Below are 18,112 nucleotides of genomic sequence, written 5' to 3'. Positions count from 1 at the left end.
TGCTCTACTTGTTTTCACAGTGCTGCCATCTTTCCTCCAGCCTGTCATTGACTTTAAAGTCACTAGATTTTGTCTAGGTGCACTCCAGGCTTCTTACATAAATGAGGCCTTGTCCAAATATGGACCCAGCATAAGCTCTAGCAGGCATTCTCTTCATCACTGACAGGAACTAAGGAATTCATTGTAATCATTAGGATGAGACGAAAAGATAAGATCTTTAAACTTTGTGGTGTCTCCACAAGCTGTTGGTACCTTTTAAAATTGCTTCAATTGCCCTGAGGGTGCCCTGGCTTGTGTGGCTCAGTTGATTGGGGCATTGTCCAGTACAAAAGAAGGTGGTCGGTTCAATGTCCAATCAGTGCACATACCTGGGCTGCAGGTTTGATCTCAGATTGCAGCACTTGTGGGGATAACCAGTCAATGTTTCTCTCACATTGATGTTTCTCTTGCTCTCATTCTCTCTCTTCCTTTCTCAAAAGTCAATAAAAAAAATAAATAAATAAAATTGCTTCAACTATCTTCATTGCTTACTGGATAAAATATGTCTGCTGTATCACTTCCTGCCTAACTTAAAATCTCTGCATTGTCAGGCCATACTATGGGATCTCCAAGTGTAATGAAGACAGACTGGAATTCTGACACTGATGTCATCACCAATCTCCTGGAAGCTTCAGTACAGACAATGATATTTCCCATAAAAAGAAATAAACATCAATGAAGTAATATATAAATATATTTTAGAAGTCCCAGAAGCTTAGACTTTTTTATCTTTAAAATTTTTTATTTATTTTTTTAATCCTCACCCAAGGATATTTTTTTCATTGCTTTTCAGAGAGAGTGGAAGGGAGAGAAAGAGAGAGAAACACTGATGTATGTAAGAGAGACACATTGATTGCTTGCCTCTCACAAGTGCCCTGACTGGGGCCAGGGATTGAGCCTGCAACCAAGGTAGTGCCCTTAGCTGGAATTAAACCCAGGACCCTTAGGTCTGCAGGCTGATGCTCTAACCACTGAGAAAAACAGCTAGGGCTAAATTATTTTTTAATTATTTTTTAATTGAGATATAATTGACATATAACATTGCATTTGTTTTAGGTGTACAACATAATGATTTGATACATGTACACTTAGATTTTTTTTCCAGACTTTAACAATACTTTATTAAATTTATGGGGGTGAAATGGTTAATATGAACATATTGGTTTCAAGTGTGGGTTTCTGTGTTACAAGATCTGTATCTTGCTCTATGTGCCCAGCACCCAAAGTCATATCTTCTCCCGTCCCCATATATTAAGGTTCCCTTCACCGCCATCCCCCCAACCCCTTTCCTCTTGCAACCACCACAGTGCTGTTTGTGTCCAAAAGTCTGTTTTATATCCCACATATGAGTGAAATCATATGGTTCTTAGTTTTTTCTGACTGACTTATTTCATTTAGCATAATATTCTCAAGTTCCGTCCATGTTGTTGCAAATGGCAGTATTTCATCCTTTTTATGGCTGAGTAGTATTAGTAGCATTCCATTGTGTACATGTACCACATCTTCTTTATCCAGTCCTCTATTGCAGGACACTTCGGTTGTTTCCATGTCTTGGCTACCTGGAATAATGCTGCAATGAACATAAAGGTTCATATACCTTTTTGAATATATGTTTTTAAGTTTTTGGGGTATATACTCAAGAGAAGGATTGTTTGGTTGTATGGTAGCTCTATTATTAATTGAGGAATTGCCAAACTGCTTTCCATAGTGGTTGAACCAGTCTACATTTTCACCAGCTGTGAATGAGGATTCATTTTTCTCCACAACATCTCCAATACTTGTTATTGCTTGTCTTGTTGATAATAGCCACTCGAACAGGTGTGAGGTGGTATCTCATTGTAGTTTTGATTAGCATTTCAGGTTCATTCCAGGGGCACAAGGATGGTTCAACATATGTAAATCAATCAATGTAATATACCATATTAACAAAAGAAAAGATAAAAATCATATGATCTTATCAATAGATGCATAAAAAGCATTTGATAAGATACAACATCCATTTATGGTTAAAACACTCAATAAAATAGGATGAGAAGGAAAGTATCTTTACATAATAAAGGACATATATGATAAACTCTCAGCCAATATCATCCTCAATGGTGAAAAACTGAAAGGTTTTCCTCTAAAATCAGGAACAAGACAAGGATGTCCACTCTCACCACTTTTATTCAACATACCTTTGGAAGTCTTAGCTAGAGCAGTAAGGTAAGAGAAAGAAATAAAAGGCATCCAAATATGGAAGGAAGAAGTAAAACTGTCACTTTTTGCAGATGACATGATTCTGTATTTATAAAGCCCTGAAGACTCCATCAAAAAAATATTAGAAACAATAAATAAATGAGTAAAGTTGCAGGGTACAAAAAGCCATTGCTTCTCTGTATACTAGCAACAAAACTTCAGAAAATGAAATGAAAAAAGCAATTCATTTTGCAATTGCAACCAAAAGAATAAAAAACTTAGGAATAAACTTAACAAAGAACGTGAAAGACCTATATACTGAAAATTACAGACCATTTTTTTTTTTTTTTTTTTGCCAGAAGTTTGCCTACTTTTTAGATTTGGTTTTGTTTTATTTTGTTTTTAATTTTATTATTGTTTAAAATATTACAGATGTCCCTTTTTCTCCCCAATGACCCGTCCCACCCCGTTCCTTCCCCCTCCCCAGTCCCTTTACCCACCATTGTCCATGTCCTTGGGTTGTGTATACATGCATATAAATTATTTGGTTACTCTCTCCCCCTCCACCCACCCGCCCTCCTCCATCCCTCTGACATTCATCTGTCTCATCTATGTTACCATGCCATTGAATCTATTCTGTTCATCAGTTTATTAAGTTCTTTAGATTCCAGGTATAAGCGAGATCATGTGATACTTGTCTTTTGCTGCCTGGCTTATTTCACTTAGCATAATATTCTCCAGGTCCATCCATTCTGTCCCAGAGGGTACCAGATTCTTCTTTTTTACAGCTGCATAGTATTCCATGGTGTAAATGTTCCACAGCTTTTTTATCCACTCATCTACTGATGGGCACTTGGGCTGTTTCCAGATCTTAGCTATTGTAAACTGTGCTGCTATGAACATCGGGGTACATATATCCTTTCTGATGAATGTTTCAGGATTCTTAGGATACATTCCTAGGAGTGGAATCACTGGGTCAAATGGCAGCTCCATTTTTAATTTTTTGAGGAACCTCCATACTGTTTTCTATAGTGGTTGCACAAGTCTGCATTCCCACCAGCAGTGTACTAGGATTCCTCTTTCTCCACACCCTCGCCAGCACATGTCGTTTGTTGATTTGTTGATGGCAGCCATTCTGACAGGTGTGAAGTGATATCTCATTGTGGTTTTAATTTGCATCTCTCTGATGATTAGCGACGTCGAACATTTTCTCATGTGTCTCTTGGCCATCCCTATGTCCTCTTTGGAGAAGTGTCTATTTAAGTCCTTTGCCGATTTCTTAATTGGGTTGTTTGTCTTTCTCTTGCTGAGTGCTATGAGTTCTTTGTACACTTTCGAAATTAGCCCCTTATCAGATTCATCCCTGGCAAATATGTTTTCCCAGACTGTGGGGTTCTTTTGTATTTTGAGGCTGTTTTCTTTGCTGTGCAGAAGCTTTTTAGTTTGATGTAGTCCCATATGTGTATGTTTTCCTTTGTTTCTCTTGCCCTAGGAGATGTGTCAGTGAAAATTACACTACGTGGGATGTCTGTGACTTTACTGCCTATGTTTTCTTTCAGGATTTTTATGGTTTCGTGACTTACATTTAAGTCTTTTATCCATTTTGAGTTTATTTTTGTATATGGTGAAAGTTGGTGGTCTAGTTTCATTCTTTTGCATGTATCTGTCCAAATTTGCCAGCACCACTTATTGAAGAGACTGTCCTTAGTCCATTGAATACTCTTGCCTCCTTTGTCAAATATTAACTGACCATAATGGTGTGGTCCTATTTCTGGGGTCTCTGTTCTGTTCCATTGATCTATATATGCCTGTTGTTGTACCAATACCAGGCCATTTTGATTACAGTGGCTTTGTAATATAGTTTGAAGTCTGGTAATGTGATCCCTCCAACTCTGTTCTTTTTTCTCAAGATGCCTGCAGCTGTTTGGAATCTTTTTTGGTTTGATATAAATTTTTGAAATGCTTGTTCTATGTCTGTGAAATATGCTGTTGGTCTTTTCATAGGAATTGCATTGAATTTATAAATTGCTTTGGGTAGTATAGACATTTTAATGATATTAATTCTTCCAATCCATGAGCATGGTATCTTCTTCCACTTGTTTAAATCTTCCTCTATTTCTTTTTTCAGTGTCACATAGTTTTCTGAGTACAGGTCTTTTACATCCTTGGTTGAGTTTATTCCTACGTATCTTATTTTTTAAGTTGCAATGGTAAATGGTATTGCTTTTTTAGTTTCTCTCTCTGAAAGTTCATTGTTGGTGTATAAGAATGCCATTGATTTCCGGATGTTGATTTTGTATCCACCTACCTTGCCAAATTCGTTTATCAAATCTAGTAGTACTTTGACGGAGTCTTTAGGGTTTTCTATGTACAGTATCATGTCATCTGCAGATAATAACAGTTTTACTTCCTCCTTTCCAATTTGGATACCTTTTATGTTTTCTTCCTGTCTGATGGCTATGGCGAGGACTTCCAGTACTATGTTGAATAAGAGTGGTGAAAGTGGACATCCCTGTCTTGTTCCGGTTTTTAATGGAAATGGTTTTAGTTTTTGCCCATTGAGTATGATATTGGCTGTACGTCTGTCATACATGGCCTTTATTATGTTGAGGTATGATCCCTCTATTCCCACTTTGCTGAGAGTTTTTATCAGAAATGGGTGCTGGATTTTGTCGAATGCTTTTTCTGCATCTATTGATATGATGATATGATTTTTGTCCTTCATTTTGTTTATGTGTTGCATCGCATTTATTGATTTGCAGATGTTGTACCAGCCTGGCATCCCTGGAATAATTCCCACTTGGTCATGATGTATGATCTTTCAATGTATTGCTGGATCCGGTTTGCTAGTATTTTAGTGAGGATTTTAACATCTATGTTCATCAGGGATATTAGTCTGTAATTTTCTTTCTTTGTAGTATCTTTATCCAGTTTTGGGATTAGGGTGATGCTGGACTCATAAAAAGAGTTGGGGAGTTTTCCCTCCTCTTGAATTTTCTGGAATAGTTTGAATAGAATAGGTGTGAATTCTTCTTTGAATGTATGGTAAAACTCACCTGTAAATCCATCTGGTCCAGGACTTTTGTTTGCTGGGTTTTTTGATTACTGCTTCAATTTCATTAGTTGTTATTGGCTTATTCAGGTTTTGTGCCTCTTCTTGATTCAGCTTGGGAAGGTTGTATGCATCTAGGAATTTGTCCATTTCCCCTATGCTGTACAATTTTTTGGCATATAGTTGCTCATAATATTTTCTTACAATCCTTTGTATTTCTGTTGGGCCAGTTGTTATATAGCCTCTTTCATTTCTGATTTTATTAATTTGGGTCCTCTCTCTTTGTTTCTTAGTGAGTCTGGCTAAAGGTGCATCAATCTTATTTACCTTTTCAAAGAACCAGCTCTTGGTTTCATTGACTTTTTTTATTGTTTTTTTTTAGTCCCTATGTCATTTATTTCTGCTCTGATTTTTATTATTTCTTTTCTTCTACTTCCTTGGGGCTTTTCTTGCTGTTCTCGTTCTAGTTCTTTTAGTTGTTGTGTTAGATGGTTCATTAGATCTTTTTCTTGTTTCTTGAGATAGGCTTGTAATGCTATGAATTTTCCTCTCAGGACTGCTTTCGCCGTGTCCCATATGTTTTGGGTTGTTGTCTGTTCATTTTTGTTGCTTTCCATGAAGTGTTTGATTTCTTCCTTAATCTCCTTGGTAACCCATTCATTGTTTAATAACATGCTATTTGTCCTCCATGTGTTTGATTATTTTTGAGTTTTTTTTATAGTGGTTGATTTCTAGTTTCATGGCATTGTGATCCAAGAAGATGCTTGATATGATTTCAATCTTCTTATATTTGTAGAGACTTGCTTTGTGCCCCAACATATGGTCTATTTTTGAGAATGTTCCATGTGCACTTGAGAAGAATGTGTATTCTGCTGCTTTGGGGTGAAATGTTCTATAAATGTCAATTAAATCCATGAGGTCTACTGATTCATTTAAGGTCTGTGTTTCCCTTTTGATTTTTTGTCTTGATGATCTGTCCAGTGCTGACAGTGAGGTGTTAAATCCCCCACTATGATTGTGTTGCTGTCAATCTCCCCTTTGAAGTCCCCCAAGAATTTTTTTAATATATTTAGGTGCTCCTGTATTGAGTGCATAACTGTTCATAAGGGTTATTTCCTCCTGTTGGATTGATCCCTTCAGTAATATGTAGGGACCATCTTTGTGTCTCGTTATGGTCTTTATTTTGAAGTCTGTTTTGTCAGAAATAAGAATTGTTACTCCAGCTTTCTTTTCCTTTCCATTTGCATGGAATATTTTACTCCACCCCTTCACTTTTAGCCTGTGTGAGTCTTTTGCTCTCAGGTGGGTCTCTTGTAGACAGCATATATTTGGGTCCTGTTTTCTTATCCATTCAGCTACCCTTTGTCTTTTGATTGACCCATTTATTCCATTTACATTTAAGGTTACTATTGATATCAACTTATTTAATGCCATTTTTCCCCTTTATGCTGATGTACCTTACTCTCACTATTCCTTCTTTTTCTTAAAGCAGTCCTTTTAGCATTTCTTGCAATGCTGGTTTGGTGGTACTGAACTCCTTCAGCCTTTTTTTGTCTGGGAAGCTTTTTATTTCTCCTTCAATTTTAAACAATAGCCTTGCTGGATCAAGCAATCTTGGTTGCATGTTCTTGCATTTCATTACTTTGATAACTTCATGCCACTCCCTTCTCGCCTGAAGAGCCTATTTAGAAATCAGCTGTCAGCCTTATGGGGGTTCCCTTGTAGGTCACTGCTTGTCTCTCTCTTGCAGCCCTTAATATTTTCTCGTTGTCCTTAACACTTGCCATTTTAATTATGATGTGTCTTGGAGTGGGTCTCTTTGGGTTCCTTTTGTTTGGAACCCTCTGTGCTACCTGAACTTGTGTGGCTTTCTCCTTTGCCAGCCTAGGGAAGTTTTCTATCATTATTTCTTCCACCAGGTTCTCTATGCCTTGCTCTCTTTCCTCCCCCTCTGGCACTCCTATAATGCGAATGTTGTTTTGCTTCATGTTGTCCCAAAGTTCCCTTAGACTGTCCTCATGCTTTTTAAGTGTTTTTTCTTTTTGCTGCTCTGATTGTGTGATTTTCTCTACCTTGTCTTCTTTTTATATATATATATATCTTTAGTGATTTCAGAGAGAGGAAAGGAGAGGTAGAGAGAGATAGAAACATCAATGATGACAGAGTCATTGATTGAGCCCACAACCTGGGCATGTGCCATGACCAGGAATTGAACCCCGATCGCCTGGATCCTAGGTTGACACTCAACAGCTAAGCCACGCCCGGCCAGGCTCTACCTTGTCTTCTAAGTCACTGATTCTATCCTCTGCTTCATTGAGCCTGCTTTTAATTCCTTCCAGTGCATTCTTGATATCAGATACAGCATTCTTTATCTCTGTCTGAGTTTTATTTATGGTATGTATCTCTTTTTTCAGGTTTTCACTAAGGTTCTCGATCTTATCATCTGGAGTCTTCTTAAGTTCCTTGAACATCTTCATCATCCATACTCTGAACTCCATTTCTGATAACTTGCTTAACTCCATCTCATCGACGTCTTTTTCTGGCGATGTTTCCTTTTCTTTAATTTGGGGGTTGTTTCTTTGTCTCCCCATTTTGGTAGGTCTTAGTGCTTGTATCTATTTATTAGATATATTTGCTGTCTCCCAGTCTTGTGGGATGGGATTTTGTCTTGTGGGTCCAGTGGAGCCCAGAGGTGTGTTTTCCTTACATCTCTGAGCTCTTTGCTCTAGGCATGTCCCTCTTGTGGGTGCTCCTTTTTGGTTTCTTTATGTTCTCCTCTTGTGGTTGGGTCTAGATTGTTGTAGATCAGTCCTTGGGAGGACCCTCCTCTCAGGTTGGCTAACTGTGTCTCAGCCCCAACCTCAATGTGTAAGCTGTTGTACAGGTGCTGGCAAGGCAGGACAATACACAACTAAAATTCCAGGAAAGAAGAGGTACCTTACAAAATATCTTGACAGTCACAATGAAAACAACCCACGTGAAAACAGAACTCAGAGTGTGGAGGGAAAACACATACACAGAAAAAAAGCTTAAAGAAAGGAAAGAGAGAAAGAATAGTAGCGCTTAGAGAGAGAGAGATGTATATTGTTGTTAATAGTGGTGAAAATTTAGAAATAATAATAAACTAAAATGTAAAAAATGAGAAGCTACTGGGAGATAACAGAAGCAGAGAAAGGATTCTGAAAAAAGGGCCAGAAAAAAATTAAGGGAGAAAATAGGAGTAGGATAATAGTTTAAAATGGGAAAACAATAATACAATAAAGAGAATAAGAGAAACTAACAATCGGACCAGAAAACAGAAGGGAGCATAATGAAAGAATGATAGAAAAGTAGAAGAAAAAAGAAGAAAAAGAAGAAAAAAGTTATGCCAATGTATTGAGAGGAGAGAGAGAGATAAGGCCCAGGCAGGCAGGGAGTCTGGTAAGAGATTTGGGGGAAACTATAGAGGAAAGCAGTAAACTTGGTTATAATGATAAAGTCCCAGTCGTTAAGCAGGGATATCAAGAAAGTCTTGAGAGTAGAAGCAAGGGTAAAATAAAACAAAGCAAATAACCAAAACAAAACTGAAAACGAGCTAAGCAAGACAAAATTATTTTATAAAAAAGAGAAAAAAATAGTTAAAAAAATGTTAAGAAAAGATTATTATAAAATTTAAAAAAGAAGAAAAAACAAATTTTCTCCCCTTTCTCTTCTTCCTAAGGAAAAAAGAGAAAAAAAATAAACAAACCCACAAACAAAAAAACCCCCCAAAACCAAAAAAAAAACCAAAACCAATCAAAACAAAAAAAGCAGCAGAAAAAAAGGTAGTCAATCAGGTGAATTTCTTCTGGCCAACTTATGTTGTCTGAGGGTCACTGTTTTTTGTGATTTCAGTTCTCCTGGGAGGTACTTGTGTGTCAGCCAAAGTGAGGAGCCGTCTCGGTTTGGCTCTGGTGTCCTTAGGTAGATGGTTGGTCTGAGGCTGTCCGTGGACCAGCTCCTCTTGTCAGCTATTTTGCAATGTTGTACTTGCCTGGTCTTGCTCCAGAGTCTTCTGTAGAGTCTTTAGGGTGCAGGGTGGCTAGTGTAGCTCAGGGTATCACTCCCCTTAGAGGTGTCGCTGTCAGGAGCTCACCCTGTAGGAGTTAGTCTCTGCTCCACCGCCATCTCCTCAGTCCCTACCCTTTCTGATTCTAGTTCCCCAGGCTCTGGCCTGCTGCAGCTTCAGATTGATTTCAGCCTGTTGCCTTTTCAGCATGGGCCATTTTAGCATCCTGGGCTCAGTTGGTTCGATTAAGAACACATTCTGGTGAGCCCTTTGCCTGCCCAGCCCCCAGCAGGGGTTTTCAGCATTTCCTCCAGTTCCCAAACAACAGTCCCTGAGAGTCTTATTTTTGCAAAGTCCTCCTCTACAGAGCATTATTAAAAGCAATTGAAAAAGACACAACAAAATGGAAAGCTATCCCATGTTCATGGATTGGAAGAATCAACATAATTAAAATGGCCATATTACCCAAAGCAATATATACATTTCATGTAATCCCCATCAAAATACCAATGTCATTTTTTAAAGAAATGGAAGAAGAGAGAGAATTATAAGTAACATTACTACTATATAAGAGCCATTTAATGGGTACCTACTATGTGCTAGTTGCTGTGCTAAGCAATTTATATCTAATTATAATTTTCTCTTAAGAGATGAGGAAATTATAGCTCAGAGAAGCTAAACAACTTAGCCACACTCACAGAGCTAAGTGATATTAGTATTAAAAGTCAAGCTTGTCTTTTCAATAAATTTGATTGATTGATTTGTTTGTTGATTATCTTTTATAAATGGCTGTTGTATATAGTGACATAAAGTCTGAGACTGAAATGCAAAGACTTGAGTGTGAATCCCAATAATAGTTTATTTTTTTCACCTTCAAAATAAGAATAATTTGCCCATTCTTATGGAGTTCTTGAAAGGATCAATTTAGAAAATGGTGGCCAATCTTATGAGGTATTATGAGAACATAAGGTTGATCAGTGGTCAGTGGAAAAGAAGTCAGGATTAGTTGTGGCCCAGGCAAATCACCCAGTAGAGTGTTAGCTCTTCTCTCCTCCCCAACTCTGAGGGCAAAGAATAGCTCAACTGCCAATGACCTAATTGGTTTGATGCTGGCATCTAGTGGGTCTACTCTACTGAAAGAACACAGAGAATGACCATTTCAAGACCCCACCAGCCAATACACTTCTGATTCATATACTTCCAGCTGACTTCTCTATATCTTAGTTTCATCAAGCATAAGGATCATAAAACTCACCTTATGGGATTATGAGAACTAGAAATAATATATACAAAGTATTTTATGGTGCCTGGTACATAAAAGTTTCTCAGTTAACAGCATCAAGATGCAGTAATTCCTTTTTTAGCTCTCTGACTTGCTGACCTTTTGCAGCACATCACTCACAGAGGTTTTTCTGGTCTGGTCTCCTGAGCTCTGCTGTCCAGAATCAAGCAGTAGAAAGTGGTGGTTAACACATGGGCTTTGGACCCAGGATAACTTCCAGTTTGGCAACTTAATGTTGATGAGTTTAAAAGGTTACTTACATTTTCTAAACCTTGGTTTATTTATCTTTAAAATGAGCTTGATGATTGTACTTCACAAGATTGTTGTGAGAATTAAATGAAATCCCCCATTCATATAAACTGCCTAGCACAGAGCCTTGCACATGGTAAATGTTTACTAAATAGTTGTTTTGATTTGAAAAATTTTGAATGTTTTTAATTGATATTTCTATGAAGATCATATAGATAGGAGGTGCTGGGGCTGTGATCAAACCAAAATCTATCCACATCTCATGCCTTTTCTGGTATAGCACAACTGTGTATATTTGAATATTTGTAATAATCTGACTGCCAGTGCTTTCAGGGATTACTGGAAATATTTCAATATACATAATATGATTTTTTAGGCTCATAGATGATTTTTAAGGTCCTTTGACTTCCAGAGATCTGATTCTCTGCATAATGTAGGCAGTATCTAAATTGAAACATTGTATTTTAAGCATTTGTTTGTAAATTAGTTGTTGGGAACTTTAAATTTATTTTCCATAAGACATACTTTTATACAGAATTTACAGACTAGTGCAGAAGAAGAGATGCTGTGATAAATAAGTTTAAACTTAAAAACTTCAAATTGTTTTCCTTCTTTCAACCTCTGTATCTAAAAAAACTTAGTCTCAGCAAGGTTTTACAAGAAAATAATCTACCCCACCAATTGAAGCTAATGTGGCTGAGACCCTCTCATTGTCCCCACATAGTCATATATTTATTCATTCAACACCTAATGAGTGCCAATTATGTTCTAGGTTCTAGGGATATAAAAGTCAAGAAACAGTTTGTTTCTCTACGGTGAGAGAATATAGTCATCCTGGGGAAGGAGAAAGCTGGACTAATTTGGGTCATATCTAAAATTCATCATTTATTGATAGGAGGAGAAGTGGAGGCAATGAATTTTTAAATTTATCTTTATTGTTAAAAATATTACAGATGTGCCCTTTCCACCTCCATTGACCCCTCCCTCCCACTCCAGCCTCCTCCCCAGGCCTTCCCCAAATTATTGTCTGTCCATGGACTATGCATGTATGCATATAAGTTCATTGGTTAATCTCTCCCCCCCAAAATACACCAGTCTGTTGCTTGCTTCAGTGTCTCTGAATCTTTTTTTGTTCATCTGTTTATTTTGTTTGTTAACTGAAATCTCACATATAAGTGAGATCATGTGATACTTGTCTTTCTCTGACTGGCTTATTTCACTTAGCATAATACTCTTCAGGCCCCTCCATGCTGTCTCAAAGGGTATGAGATCCTTCTTTTTGACAGCTGCATGGTATTCCATCGTGTAAATGCACCACAGGTTTTTAATTCATTCATATGCCAATGGGCACTTGGGCTGTTTCCAGATCTTAGCTATTGTAAATAACACTGCTATGAACATAGGGGTGCATATATTTTTTCTGATTGATGTTTCAGAGGCAACACATTTTTACTCAACTATTGTCTAAAGAATTAAGGGTATGGATTGTGACAGTAACAGTAGGAACAGAAGACTAAAACTTAACTTTTGAAAGGTTGATTCTACAGGACAATTATGTATAAATTATATGACATGATGAAAAGAAGTGTCTAGCCTTACCAAGGGAGTGAATTCACACAAGAGAGGACTGTTGGGTTTATGGGGAAAATGCAACTTATAGTCATCCATAGATGTGTTTATGGGGACGATAGTGCATCTGAGTGGAAATATCCCATGATAACTAGAAAAAGGGAACTAGGGAAAGGTCAGGGCTAGAAATATTGATTTGGGTGTCTGCGTAGAGATGACAGGATTACTTAGGTGAGTAAAAGAGAACAAAGAATATTGGATCTGAAAGATAAAGATAAATGAATTAATAAAAGAAACAGAAATGGCCAAAGAGATATTAAAAATTCAAAAAGTTATAGTGTCATGGGATCTAAATATAAGATCCTCAAGAGTATAAAACACTGCACAGAGAGTAGGTAGAATGAGGACTATGAAAAGAATATTGGATTTCATAAGTGCTCACTGGAGACTCTTGGGGAATGGGCAAGAAAATGTGTTGGTGAACAAGTCAGATTTCAGAGGCTCAAGCAGTAATGATAGATTGGAAAGAGATAAATAAGATAGCAACAAAAAGAGATAAGAATATCAAGAAAACTTTTCAAATGGAAAGTTGTTTATGATTGACAATAATATGGAAGATAATGAGACAATGATAGGCAGACTTAAGATGCTTCAAAGAGAGAATGTTGCCCCTGTCAAATTTCTTTATCTCTAGTCTCATCTATATCCTTCCATTATATATATCGATTGTGGTTATGACTGTCCCCTGCTGAAAGACCCTTCTGTGTTCCTTATTGCCGGTGGAAATCCAGTATTCTTAGCATTACAGACAAGATGCCTTGCTCTCTGGTTCCAGTTTTCCTTTCATATTTCATCTTTTCCAATTAAGGACACAGGAGATTATAGATTATTTCTAGTTTGGGTCTTTGTATGCATTCCTCTCTCTCTGCCTGAAACACCCTTTCTCCCATCTTTCATGTGGAAAATTATAACTCATCCTTCAACACCTGGCTCAAATGTCACCTTATTTTTTTAAAAAAATATGTCTTTACTGATTTCAGAGAGAGGAGGGGAGAGGAAGAGAGAGAGATAGAAACATCAATGATGAGAGTCATTGATTGGCTGCTTCCTGCACGCCCCCTACTGGACATCCAGTCCACAACCCAGGCATGTACCCTGACTGGGAATCGAACCTAGATTTTCTAGATCATAAGTCAATGCTCAACTGCTGAGCCACTCCAGGCTGGCCTCACCTCATTTTCTAACCCTTTTCTGACTCCCAGTTTTAGTTCAGATCTCCCTTTTTTGTTTTTTAACTGTAAATTTTCTGTTCATATTTTTGTCCTAGCTTCCTGCATTGTAATTCATCAGGTTCCATAGCTGTGTTCTCCATCAGACTATATGGACTCTGAATACAGAAACGTTTTTATTGTTTTAATCCCTGTGACTGACACAAAATAAACCCTTGCTAAAAACACCAGGAATAAATGAGTATTAATGTAAGGAGATATATCTCAAGGTATATAGGATGGAAGTGCAAAGTAAAACCAGCCAGACATAGAAGTAGGGACAAATCTGCATGATCTCATTTCTTTGTGGAATCTTAAAAAACGTTGAACTAGTAGAACCAGAATGTAAAATGGTAATCGCCAGGAGTTAGTGTCAGGGAAATGGAAAGATATTGATCAAAGAGTACAAATTTCATCTGTATCAATTTGAACAAATTAATTTCTCCAAACCTGAGTTTCCTATTGGTCAAACAAAGACAATACTATGATACAGCATGCCTGTGAAGTTAATATCTACAAAATATAGACCAGTTTATTTATTTATTTGTATTTATTTATTTTTTAAATATATCTTTATTGATTTCATAGAGAGGAAAGGAGAGGGATAGAGAGATAGGAACATCAATGATGAGAGAATCATGGATCGGCTGCCTCCTGCACGCCCCCAACTGGGGATCAAGCCCGCAACCTGAGCATGTGCCCTCACGGAATCGAACACCGATCGCTTTGGATCCTGGGTCCACGCTCAACCACTGAGCCACACCTGGCCGGGCTAGACCAATTTAATGATCAGCATTTAGTTATCAGTGTTACAGATATTTACAACTCCTACCTTCATGGCCTGATTTCTTATTAGTTTCTCTCAGGGCTTAGATGTGGCTGCAACTTAAATCTATTCCCTAAAGAGGAAGAGTTTTTTTGTTTGTTTTTAAGTTAAATGTTGATGTTAAGAAATTTAAACTCAAGTCCATCTTTATGTAGCCCTGTTTCATCTACCTAAATGATGCTGTCTGATATACCCAGTCCAGCATCAAGTAAATTCAAAAAAATCTGGAACTAAATATAGGGGTTGATTTAGTAAGTTCACAATTAAGATTGAATTGTTTTTTAAGTTTCCTAGAGGAGGCTCTAGCTTTGAGGCTCAAGAAACTGGATCTAAGGATATCCTACTTGTGTTATCTTCAGGACTGTATTGCCTTGTGTGATTTAGATCATCAGCTTTTTACATTTTTTTAGCAGAATTTTTGTGGCTAATAAAACATGCACTTAATAACTTTTTTTTGCATAAATAAAGGAAAGTATTCCACATCAGATTTAGATCAAGAGATAGATTTTCAAAAGAAAATGATGGATGTATCCTCTGGGAACAGTGGAATGCAACATATTCTGTCTATGCGTTTAAGGCATTTATGAACAATTCCACACCCACATCCACATAAATACACACACAGTGGTCACAACTGCATCTCCAGACGCTGCCTCTCTCCCCTGTCTCATTTACAAAGTGCATCCATTGTTTTCCATAACATGAAATAAATCCCTCTCTTTTGCCCAGTGGTGAAAAGCTTATATAAATACTAAAACTTCAACTATTCCCCGGAGTTTTATGTTGGCAAGCCTCCAACTATGGGTTTGTTTGGTTATTGACATACATTTTTTTGTGTAGATCTTTCAGGCCACTTGGGTGAGTCCAGTGATGATAAATTCACTTGTCTGGAAAGTTTAGCAGACTAACCATTATAATACTGTTTATGAAAACTTAAATAATTAACAGTATGATTGAAAAGGCTCCATATTTGCAGTATCTCTTTTATTCTTTCAACATACATCATTTTGGTGATATATATCTGCATAAATCTTTATAAGTCTTAGCCAGGAGATGACTTTAACAGTCATTGAAAAGAACATATAGATGTGAAGAATCGATTAGTGCAAGACATTTAATCTTGTATTTTGGGGTTCCTATGAAGGAATAATTTTTTTTAATATTTGGAAATGAAATATTTTATTTTGTAATAAGTAGGGGTAATTAACATTACTAAGCTGTAATTAAAATGTATAATGAAAAAAAATCTTTGTGATAATGGAGAGAAATAGAAAGGCATATTTAAGGACAATAATCAAGGCACTCTCTAGATGATTGTAGAATAAGCGGATGCATGAATAGAATTAATTTTATTCCTCGTAAATTGTAATATTACCTTCATTAAAAAATTTTATCAGATCCTGCCCAGCCGGGCATGGCTCAGTGGTTGAGCATTGACCTAGCATCCAGGAGATCTCTGTTAGAGTCTGGGTCATGGCACATGCCCGGGTTGCGAGCTCGATCCCCATTCGGGGGCATGCAAGAGGCAGCCGATCAATGACAACTCTCTCATCATTGATGTTTCTATTTCTCTCTCTCCCTCTCCCTTCCTCTCTCTGAAATCAATAAAGATATATATATATTTTAAAATTTATCAGATCCTTATTTATATGGAAATTATAATATAAAATAATAATGTAAATTATTATTATTTTTAAATGTAAAACCACAAAATTATATTTGACCAATGGTTCAAAGACTGAATCAGAATGGGAGTGTTGCTTTGATACCTTTATATATTGCAGTCTGATTACCATCTTAGCATAAACTAACACCTCCATCACGTCATATATTTATTATTTCTTTTTGTGGAGAGAACAGTTAAGATTTTGTCTGTTAGCAGCTTCAAAGTTTGTAATACAGTATTGTTGACTATAATCACTGTGCTGTGCATCAGATCTCCAGGACTTGTCTACTAGTTGCAAGTTTGTGCCCTTAAATAACATCTCACCAGGAATGGTTTCAATTTTTGAAAGTCACCAAGGCTTGAGTTATGGCCCAGCATATGGTTAGTTGTGGTGTTTGATATTATTGATGTAATTGTAAATGGTATTGTTTGTAAATTTCAATTTCTGATTACAAACAAAATAAACTGATGAACAAAATAGATCCATAGACATAGAAGCATGGAAAAGACTGGGGTATATCAGAGGGAAGGTGGGGGTGGAGGAGTGGTTGGAGAGAGATTAATCAAATAACTTATTTGCTTATATGTATAACCTATGGACACAGACATTGGTATGGGGAAGGCCGGGAGATGGGGTGGATGCGGAGTGGAGAGGATCAATGGGGGGAAAAAGGGGACATCTGTAATACTTTCAACAATAAAGATAAATTAAAAAAGAAAAAGAAAGAGCAACCAGAGTGGATAGGAAGAAGTAAAACTGTCTCCTCAAGTAACATGATCATCTATGTAGAAAACCTGATGGAATCGAAAAAAAACCTACTGGAACTAACAAGTGATTTTGGCAAGGTAACAGGCGGCAGATCTATAAACAAAAATCAATTGTATTTTTATATACTAACAACAAATAATCAGAAATTGAAATTATTTTTTATAAATATATATGAACAGTATAGTTCATATGGTAGTCTATCTTTTAGAGAATACATTAGTTCAAATGTTTTTTCTTTTGTCTTCCTTTGTATTTACTAGGTGGCAATCAGAGAAGTGTCCTCAAAGTATTGGTAGTGTTTTTATACTTTTTTCAATAATGGAAGAAGTCCATTTCTGTAATATAAATTTTCATGGAATCTGCAGATCTGAGATTAATTCTAGCTATGTATAAGAGAGCTGAATAGAAGTTCATGAATACTAAACATTGCTACTGTATTCACTCTAGTTCTTTCATATTAGTGAAGCAGTTTACTTGCTGCCAGTAACCTACTTTAACTAATGCTTTAAAAAAAACCCTTTTCACTTAGATTATGTTAAAAATAATTTGCTAATTTAAACAATTAGCAATTCTAAAATTCTTCATATATACAATTGATGAATGTCTTTGAGGATCCAATATTCTGTCTCTCTTAAAAGAGAAGTATAAAACAGCAAATTTCATTAATGAATTAGGTTCCCTTTCCTTCCTTATAGAGAAAATAAAGGAAATCAAATAAGCATTTATGTCTATGAAGTCCAATTTTAAGTTATAGTAAAAACAAAACAAAGGTAAATGACTTTAATGAATTTGAGTGTTGTTGGCTGAACTGAGTCATGTAAGTCTTTACATGTCTAAATTTGTTCTGATTAGTAAGTCACAGTACAGATAAATAATAGCTAATATTATTGTTAAGTAATGGTTGTGTCTGTTAATTATGATGAACTTGGAATGTAATGATGATAAAGCATGCATGTTTCTTTTAAAACAATCATATTTATTTTTATTTATTTATTTATTTATTTATTTATTTATTTATTTTTATTTACTTATTTGGAGTAATATAGTATATCATTGTCTAACCTGATATACTATGCCTGAGACCTAAAAAATACTTTGTCCAATAATATCATGCTCAAATTGCAATGATATTATTTTTATAAGAAGCTCAATGACACATTGAACTCAATTAATACTGTTTTCCACAT

General features: G+C 36.4%; 1 protein-coding gene across 8 annotated transcripts in view; it reads left to right on the top strand.

The window, feature by feature from the left end:
- The window catches only part of SUGCT (succinyl-CoA:glutarate-CoA transferase), an 844,228-nt gene that overhangs the window by 413,739 nt on the left and 412,377 nt on the right, over window positions 1–18,112 (top strand). The gene's annotated exons all lie outside the window — the stretch shown is intronic.

Source organism: Miniopterus schreibersii, assembly GCF_964146895.1.
Source record: "Miniopterus schreibersii genome assembly, chromosome: 9".
In the NCBI taxonomy this organism is placed as follows: domain Eukaryota; kingdom Metazoa; phylum Chordata; class Mammalia; order Chiroptera; family Miniopteridae; genus Miniopterus; species Miniopterus schreibersii.
This window is presented reverse-complemented; position numbering and strand designations above follow the sequence as displayed.